The following is a 10,395-nucleotide window of genomic DNA, read 5'->3' on the forward strand; positions in this document are numbered from 1 at the left end:
ATTGGGATCTTAATTATGAAAGGACAAAAGTACTCTATAATTTTATATTTTGGCATGTCATAAGTGGAGGGGTGATTGATGTGATGAATTTTGACACTAAAATAATAGTCGTGAATGGAAATTGGTAGGAATTAAACCAATCCTTATAGCATGGCCTAGGGTTCATAGGGACAATGGTCCATGTGTATATGTCTTATGTTGTGAGTTTTTGTGTCTTGTGCAATGAAATTATGTATTTTAAGAGTATGAATTCTGTACCTGAAGCAAATTAGTAATTGTATTTTATGTTATGAATTTATGTATCTTGTGTTGTGAAATTTTGTGTCTATGATGACAAATTATGTATCTAAATCATATTTGAAAAATAAGTAAATATATAACATGTGTATGTGTCTTAAATGTTGTGATTTTTTGTCTTGTGTTATGAAATTTTATACCTTACGAGTATAAATTTGAGTAAATATCAGCCAAGGTCCATTGAGTTTAGTGATTTCACCACTTTTAGTCCCTAACTTCCGTAATTACCATCTGTGGTCCTCCGAGTTACGAAATGTGACCTGCTACCGTCCTTCCGTTACTTCATTCCGTTTCAACCGTCAAAATCGTGGGTACATTTGTCATTTGCCAAGTAACAAAACATTAAAACTTAAACCCCTTCCAAAACTTTTTTTTTTTTTTTTTGTAAGGCATATTCCAAAACTTTCAGATTCATCAATTTACAACAAAGTTGAACAGTAAAGACTCCAACTTTCACCAGTAATCACCAAAGCCCTAGCTAAAACCGCAAGAATCAAATACCAGATAACACCATGAGAAAAAGAATACCTTCGCGGAAGTGGACGCAACCACAGGATCGGAGTGGAGGGTGCCATTAGAACTCGCGTGATTGGAGTAGTCTTCAATTCGTAGGAGAAAGAATATAATCGGAGGCGGAGAAGTCAAACCCTTTGGAAACCGAATTGTTGGCTGGAGCTGGCGATCCATATGCCATAACTGCGAACAGATAAAGCTAACACTTTTGCTGAAGCTGCGAGTATTTCTAAAGACTATGTAGAGAGAGGGGAAGAAAGTATCGAAGTAGAACTGTAGAAGCAGGTGTGTGTGGACATATGATGAACTAACGTGAAAATCATGGCGGTTAGACTTCGAGGTTTGGTACTGAAGAAAGGCAGGATAAGGATTAACCCTGGCCGACCATAATTATTTGCATCAAACTCAAATGTAAAAATCAGAATTGCATAATCAAAACAATAATCTTCACAATATAATGATTTTGCAGGAACAAAAGATATAGAGCTCCTCCACACTGTGCTAAAAGCTAAGCTCCGCTAAATTTCAACCATACGCACAATCAATTCAAGAAAGAAGGTAGAAGACTATTTGTAATCTTGTATTTAATTTGTTCCGATCCCAATTTGATTCGCATTGGTTGAACAAGAAAGGAGGATTTGAAGAAGATTTATGTGGAATTACAAAGGGGCGGAGAAAGAACAGGAAAACGGAGACGACAAAGATATCGCTGTGTGATTTTCCAACAAACAGGAGAATCAGTTCAAGAAAGAATCTCCGACAAGCGTCGGCGACGGGGAAGAGGAGTTTGATTTCTGCTTGTGGGGTGGGTCGTTGAAGGAATCGGAGATGTGCGATGCGGTGCCACCGGAATCTGCTGCAATTCCATTGACCGGTGCTATTCGCCGGGTACACCACCGCGAGCACCAAAAGTAGCAGCTCGAGAAGCCACCAGTCATCGACTACCACCCCGCACCGTAAAATCCGGAACTAGTTCCAATACTCTCAGCCCAGCCCGACGCCGCATCTTCGATTCTCGAAGGTTCCACACGCTAATAACTACGCCCGCAATTCCACCCTTTGAAGCCTCTTCCGCGTCGGCATCGTCACAATGCCGAAAATCGGATCCTAGAGTTTCAAGCTCGGAACAGAGACAATTGAAACAAATGAGTGAAAAGACAAATATATCCACGATTTTGACAGTTGAAACGGAATGAAGTAACGGAAGGACGGTAGCAGGTCACATTTCGTAACTCGGAGGAACACAGATGGTAATTACGGAAGTTAGGGACTAAAGGTGGTGAAACCACCAAACTCGAGGGACCTTGGCTAGTATTTAATCTATAAATTTTGTACCTCATCGTTTCGATCCAAGGTCCATAATACTATGTGGATCCTAGTCCTTGATATAAATTGCCAAATTAAATATGTGGAATAAAACTATCATTTTGCTAATACTGTGGGACCAAAATTGACTCCTTGATATTTGCTCAAAATTGTTCAATTATGCAACATCAATTGCATTTAAGAACCTTAAGTCTTCCAAAATGGAGCATACTAAAAGTGAGATTTTTAAGTTAAGAAGAATAATATCTGTATTAATATTTTCTAGAGTTTTGTATATATGTATTCATAATTATTTCCATATTCTTAAGATCATTATTTCGGTAAATTCTTAGATGATCTTACTTTTTTCACCTTTCTTTACTATTAGCATAGTTGTATATATATACACAATGTATTCTCCTTTAATTCACAATTCATATATGCAATATATCTTTTCCTTCTCTGTCTCTGTAACAATGCTTTGCAGTTTATATTCTCAACTCCTTACATGGTATCAGTATCAGTAGAATTTTTTTTTTCCTTTCCCTGATAATTTATCTTTCTACTGCAATCTCTCTTTTGGTCATATCACCTTACGCCAATGGCCACCTCTTCACCAACAGATTCTTCAAATCAACACACAAATCCCATCATCACCATTTACTCATGATGACTCAACTTCTACCAAACAATCACAGCACCATGTTGTTCCTTTTGATGCCAAGAGTCCTTATTATCTCTATTCTTCTGATGGTATAGGCACCACTCTCGTTGGCAACATTCTTACCGGCATTGAAAACTACTATCCATGGGTTTGGGCAATCACGATGGCGTTGAAAGGCCGCAATAAATTATGTTTTGTTGATGACTCCTTTCCCATGCCAGATTATACCCATCCTGATCATGCCCGTTGGAATTGAGTAAACAATATGGTGATGTCCTAGCTCCTTAATTCCATCCATCCATCCATCCATCCCTTTCTCAGACAGTTTTATATGCCTAGTTGGTTCCTCAGTTTGGACAGATTTAAAAGATCGTTTCTTTACATCAAATGGACATCGTATCTATGATATTGAGAAACGCGTTGCAACTTGTTACCAAAATGATGCATCCATCGCAGATTACCACAATCAGTTGAGTGGGATGAATTAAATATGTTAGATCCTCCCCCTAAATGTTCATGCTCTGCTCAACATGCCTACATTGCGCAAATCGAACGACACCGGTTGATGCAGTTACTCATGGGCCTTCGGGAGACTTTGGCTCAACCACGGAGCCAATTACTGCTCAACGAAACTCTTCCCACTGTGAAAAATGTATACAACTTAATGCTACACGATGAATCCGAACGTGTACAAAGTAGCAGCGATGGACATTCTACAAAACATTCTGCTCTTCAAGCTACAAACACACAACATCCACAGTGTGTTGCTACTGCCAACCTATCATTTGCAAGCAATGTCCATACAACTGCTTCCACTACTCTTTCCAACAACAATCGATCTCGGACAAAGTGTGCACACTATGAGATCCCTAGCCATACACAACAGTTTTGTTACAAGTTGCATGGATATCCCTTGGGCACACATTTTAGAAAAAAGGCAATACAAATAGCCACCCTATGGTGGCACCATAACTTTGTCAAAGATCTCTTCCGATTCCATTCAACAATTACTTCGAATTTTACGAAAGGTAAAAGAGCCTAAAGCAAACCTTGTTGGTAAGTCTATTGCTCTAACTTCTATTTTTAATTTTTCAAATGAATGGATCATTGACACAGGTTGTGACACCCCAAAATACTTTTCCACAAAACTCATATTCTATTAAATCTCAAAATAAAATTATTTGTATAATTTCTACTCCTACGATGATGACTTTGCCAAATGGGTGTGTGTATAAAATATTTTAAACTCATTATTTCAAATGATTCAACACCACCAAAGTATTTATATATTTATTTATGGATTCAAAAACCCTATTTAAGAGAAATATTTATTTATTAAAAATTTGACCCAAAAATCTATCTGAGACGAACCCGTGATCCTTATATTATTTGTTTTGAGCCTAGATTTGAGCCCAAACTCAACCTAACCTATTTTGACAATTTATATCCTGCACCACGGGGCGCGTTGCATTGTGCACCCAGATGCAAAATGACGCAGTTTCAATTTTTTTTTTTTTGAAATTTCGCTACCTAGTGTTTGACAGTTAATTTTCCTTAAAAAAAATCTCATGTTCAAAAATGTACATAATGTTATACTAGAATACACATAATTGTATACATGAATGTACATAATTATATAACAAAATGCACATACTCTTTTTTAAAAGATAATACACATAATCTAACATAATACATAATAAACATAAACTTTTAACATAATACACATCAACTCTTAACATAATAATACACAAAAATTTCCTGATTCGGATGTACATATTTGTATAAAAAAATGTACATAATTGTATAAAAATGTACATAATAAAAAATATACATAATTGTATAAACAAATATACATAATCATGTCAACTTCCTACCGCGCCTCCCAGAACGACGTCGTTTTGGGAGGTGCGGGGCGCACAGTGCACTGTGCGCCGTGATGCAGGGTATATCGATTGTATTTTACTCTAGAAAACTATATTTTCTCCTAAACCTAGCCCAACACTTGACCCAAAATTCAACCCTAGTGTTTCAGCCCAAATCCATTCCATAACACTAGAATATTCCTTGACTCCTTTAAAGACCAAATCAGCTACATCTTTCACCATTTAACCTAGGGTTTCATGTTTATATAAGCAACAATAGCTATCTTCCTTCTTCCTCAAACCCTCTTCTCGTTGCTCTACTTCTTCACCCGAGGATGGTAAAAAACAACAAGCTAGCTTAGGGAATCATTTCCCCGTAAGGTTTCTGTTCTCCCTTCCTCTTTCTTCTTCCTTTCCTTCATTTATCTTCTTCTTTGCTATCTCACTGTGAATGTGCGTGTGTATGTATGTTGCTATTTGTGTTGTTTGGGTTGGAGTCTTAAGAGGCGGTGAAAGAGAAGATCAAGCTTGAGGATAGAAAGGGAGGACTCTTGAGGTTAAAGCTAGCAAGCTTGAGGTATAACCCATGGATATCCAAAACCTAGCTATTTACCCATAAAATCTGTGAATATTTGTTATATAGTTATATGCTAATGTTTGATGCTTGATATTGTTGAAATTAGTGGTGTTTTGATGTCTATTTGATGTGGGTTTGATGCCTTGTTGTTATGTTGATGATATTGGATATTGTTGAGGTGTTTGTGAACTGAAAATAGAGGATTTCCGGAGTGGAAATGGAGATGGCATTTGAGGGGAGGACACTGCCTCCCCTCTTCCCGTGAACACATTGGACTAGCTGCAGGCTAGCCCCGTGTGTTGGCAAGCGACAGGGGCGGAACACCAAGTTCCGCCACGTGCTGCTGTGGACGCTGCAGGACAAGGCGGCAGAACTGGCAGTTCTGTCTCCTAGTCCCGCATGGCTATGGGCCCTATGTGACAACCCAAAATTTAATTTTATAAATTCGGTTTTAAGAAATTCCAAAATAGTCATTTTTCACTCTATCAAAATTTTTGCGATAAAAATGTTGTTTGAATAAATTATTTTGAACCACTTTTAAATGAATTCAACACCGGGACTTATTTAATTCTAAAGCGTACCAAGTTTTTGAACTAAAAATCAATCTGAGTGAAACCGGAAGAAAATTGAGAAACCTAAACTAAGTGGTAGAAAGAATTTTTAGAAAAATGTATTTTGACCCCAAAACTATTTTAAACTATGGTTCTAGACCATGGTCCATGATACAAGGTGAACCATTAGATTTTATAAGCTTTGTCTGAACATATTTTTGAACAAGCAAATTTACTCTTTTGCCCTCCACCAATCATTGGGCATCAACCTAGGGTTTTGCCCCCATATAAATAGAATAATATCCTCTTCATTCCTCCTGGTCCCTTCCATTTGCCTCCTTCACTCCAAGTCTGTTAGCAGAGAAAGGAAAATCCTATCATAGTAAGATTCTAAGCTTTCATCTCATCCCTTCATCTCTTTTCCTTAAGGTTTCCATCCCTGTTGCCTTCAATCTCTGAGGTTCGTTAGGCTTGGCTTGTGTTGTTGTTTGAGGTGTCTAGGTGGTGAATGGAGTGGTGTTTGAGTAGAGTGGAGGCTGAGATCCACACAAGAAGAAAAAGAAGCAACAAAGGTATAACTCATGGATTTCCACCCCTTTTGTTAGACTCGGTGAAGTCAAAATAGATATTGAAATGAGTAGAAATGCTAGATTATTGTTTTGTTTGAGCTATTAAGTGATCTATTGTTGATCTATGATGTGTTGTTGAGGATTTGGGGGTGTTGGATTGCTTGAAATTGCTTAACAGGTGAAGAAGGACCTCACTGGTACACAGACAGTGTGCACCAGATGAAGTCATGGAGCTAGCCAACGGCCCTAGGGCACGGCTCATGGCATGAGCCGTGGCCCTAGGCTGCTGCTTAGCGGAGGCCAAGGGGCTTCTCAAGCCCCGCCGGGCTATATATGTGTAGTGGCCAGGCCCTTGTGGCTCAGCTACGTGTCGTTTTGAACCAGAACTCGCGGGCCCTTGAGGCTCGGACACTCGGGATCGTTACGACGCACAAGTAGAATTTGGTTTCATTGAATTTGGAGTAGAAATGAACAATTTATAATAGAAAGTGTGTTGATTCATGCTTAGAAGTAATCTGTGTATATTTACAGTGATTGAAAATGTGAAGTATTTACTCTCAATTGTTTGTATGAGAAGCATGACAATTATTTGATTGTTGAACTAAGAAGAATGATCATTATTTGCCAAAGTTTGCTTGATTAACCCATGCATAAGTATCCATTGTGATTATTTGAGATGTTTTGCCAAGAAAATGAGATTGTAGAATGTACAGAGCTTGATTTTTATTTACTGTGAATAAGTTCATAAATTACATTTTGAGTTTAAAGAGCATGAGCAATATTTTCTAAGTGTTTGCTAAGAAGTTTTACTAAGTATTAAAGTGATGAGCATGAAGTAGCATAATATTTGATTGACTTATAGTCAAAGAGAATTTGAGATATTTCTTATAGTAAAGAGCATGTTTAGCATATCATAAACTAAAGTGCATAAGTGACTCTAAGTAAGCCTAAGTATTCTTTCAAAAACCTATATCTATTTTGGAAAAATCGTTATCTACTTGCATTGAGAAGTTGCATGATATTTGATTTCCAATTTGTGAGAAAAGAGAAGTTGTTGAGAAGCTATATGCATAAGTTTGCATAAGTAAAGTTGTTGCATGAGTTTGAAATGCATGAGTTATATCTATATGTATTTAGTGTGAGTAATCCAAGGTTTTGGAGGCCCATTAGGACTATGTCCTTTCGGGAAAAAAAGAGAATGTAAAGAAAGAAACGACATTGCGATCCGATGTGAAGTAAAGAGGTGTATTCCCACGTTACTAGGTAGGATACTACCCGCCGAGCTTGGAATCCCGGTCAAGGGGTGTGCACACTGACAAATACGATACCTGATTCCATAGAGTTTGAGAATAGAACCAAGAGAGTGGTTCTGTGGGCGAGATGAGTATTAGGTCGGCTAGATGTCGAGCCCAGATAGGTCCATTCACATTATGGTGAAGTTCCTACCTCGTCCACGAGTATAAGTAAAGAAAGAAAGCGAGTCATTGCGACTCTAAAGAAAGCGAGTCATTGCGACTCTAAAGAAAGCGAGTCATTGCGACTCTAAAGAAAATGAGTCATTGCGACTCTAAAGAAAGCGAGTCAACGTGACTCTAGAGAAAGTAAAGAAAAGCGAGTCATTGTGACTCTAAGAAACCTCCGTCGAACAAGTGTTCCTTGTTACCAAAGAAAGAGTGTATATGTATATCTATCTATACTTATACTAAAGCATCATGTTCATTTTATTGCATGATTAAATGATTTGCACGTGTTGCATGAAAGTATGATAAGAAGCACGACTTTATATTGTTTATTGAGATATATGATAGCATGAGATTGCTTAATGAGTATATGATAACATGAGATTGCTTATTAAGTTGTATGTAGCATGAGATTGCATATTGAGTATGTGATAGCATGAGATTGCTTATTGAGTTATATGAGAGCATGAAATTGCCTATTGAATTATATGATAGCATGAGATTGCTTATTGAGTATATGATAGCATGAGATTACTTATTAAGTTGTACGATAGCATGAGATTGCTTATTGAGTATGTGATAGCATGAGATTGCTTATTGAGTTATATGAGAGCATGATATTGCTTATTGAATTATGTGATAGCATGAGATTGCTCATTAAGTTGATGATAGCATGCGATTGTTTATTGAGATATTAGATAGCATGCGATTGTTTATTGAGATATATGATAGCATGAGATTGCTTATTGAGATGTATGATAGTATGAGATTGTTTATTGAGATATATGATAGCATGAGATTGCTTAATGAGTATGTGATAGCATGAGATTGCTTATTGAGTATGTGATAGCATGAGATTGCTTATTGAGTTATATGAGAGCATTAGATTTCTTATTGAATTATGTGATAGCATGAGATTGCTTATTGAGTAAATGATAGCGTGAGATTGCCTATTCAGTTATATGATAGCATGAGATTGCTTATTGAGTATATGATAGCATGAGATTTCTTATTGAGTATATGATAGCATGGGATTACTTATTGAGTTATGTGATAGCATGAGATTGCTTATTGAGATATATGATGATATGAGATTGTTGTTTAGATATATGTTAGCATGTGATTGCTAGTTAAAGCTTGAATATTATTAACCATCAGTTTGAGTATAATTAGTGTATAATGCCATGATAAGATATATATATATATATATATATATATATATATATATATATATATATATATATATATATATATATATATATATATATATATATATATACTATATCTACTATACTAATAAGAGCCTAAGAGAGTTAGGCCTATAATGGGTAGAAAAAATGGCGGTCACAAATTTTAATCAAATGAATGGCTCAGATTGATTAAAAAATTGATAAGATTTAAATTTTACACTAAAATTTCCTAAAATACCCACACACCGTTACTAATTCCGTTAAAATTTTAAGAATTGCCGTTAGTTCACCGTTAACTTACTCATTGATTTCAATAATAAAAAAAAGGTCTTAGGTTCGAACCTCATCCCAATCAAAGTTGGCATAATTAGTACTCTATTTTACTCTTATTAAATTATATAAATAATAATTTAGTAGCTACAACAAAAAATTATAGATATGTATTTCTTTAATTTAGAATTATGTGTCCACAATGCCTTTATTCAAAAAAGAATTATTCATTATCAATAAATTAAATAAGAGAAATAATTGTATTAGTTATATTGTCTTTATTTTTCTACAATATAAAAATTCTTTATATTCAAATTTATTAATTGATTATATTCGCTACATTGTCCTTACAATGTCTTAATTTAGTGAAAAAAATTATTCATTATCAATAAATTAATTAAGAGAAATATTTTCATTAGTTATATTGTCTTTATTTTTCTCAAATGTAAATATTTTTACATTCAAATTCATCAATTGATTATATTCACTATATTGTCTATTATCTTTTTTGTGCACTATTTTTCTAATTAAATATCAAAGTTATAATACAAAATAATGCTATATATTTATTTACCAAGTATTTTATTAATACCATGAAAAAATTAAAAAATATATAATTAATAAAGCCAACTATATTAACTACTTGAGAGATTTTGTGACAAAGAGAGTATTCAAATCACACAACAAATTGAAGTGAGAACTACCTTGCAATGTCCTTGTTTGACAATCAGCAGTTAGCAGATTATATTAGCGGATTTGACCAACGAATTTATTTAATTATTAACATTGGGTATAAAAAATGACTGCCAAATTATTAAATCAAATGAATGGTTCAAATTGTTCAGGTTTTGATTTTTTTTTTAAAAGTTTTTCTAATTTATCCTTAATAATATGATTATCCATTTAACTTTTCCGTTAGATACCGTTCATTCACCGTTAGTCTAATTCTAATATTAACGTCTAATATAGAATTATAATTACACCATTAATCTAATTCTAATATTAAAGTCTTAATAGAACTTAACCACAAATCCTAATGTTGAAATCTCCTCAAACAATATTAGTATATATTTAATATTTTATGCCCTAATTTTTATTTGTTCTCCCTTATGTCCTGTATTTGGTTTCAACCATACC

Source organism: Ipomoea nil, unplaced genomic scaffold (genome assembly GCF_001879475.1).
Source record: "Ipomoea nil cultivar Tokyo-kokei standard unplaced genomic scaffold, Asagao_1.1 scaffold0444, whole genome shotgun sequence".
Taxonomy (NCBI): Eukaryota; Viridiplantae; Streptophyta; class Magnoliopsida; order Solanales; family Convolvulaceae; genus Ipomoea; species Ipomoea nil.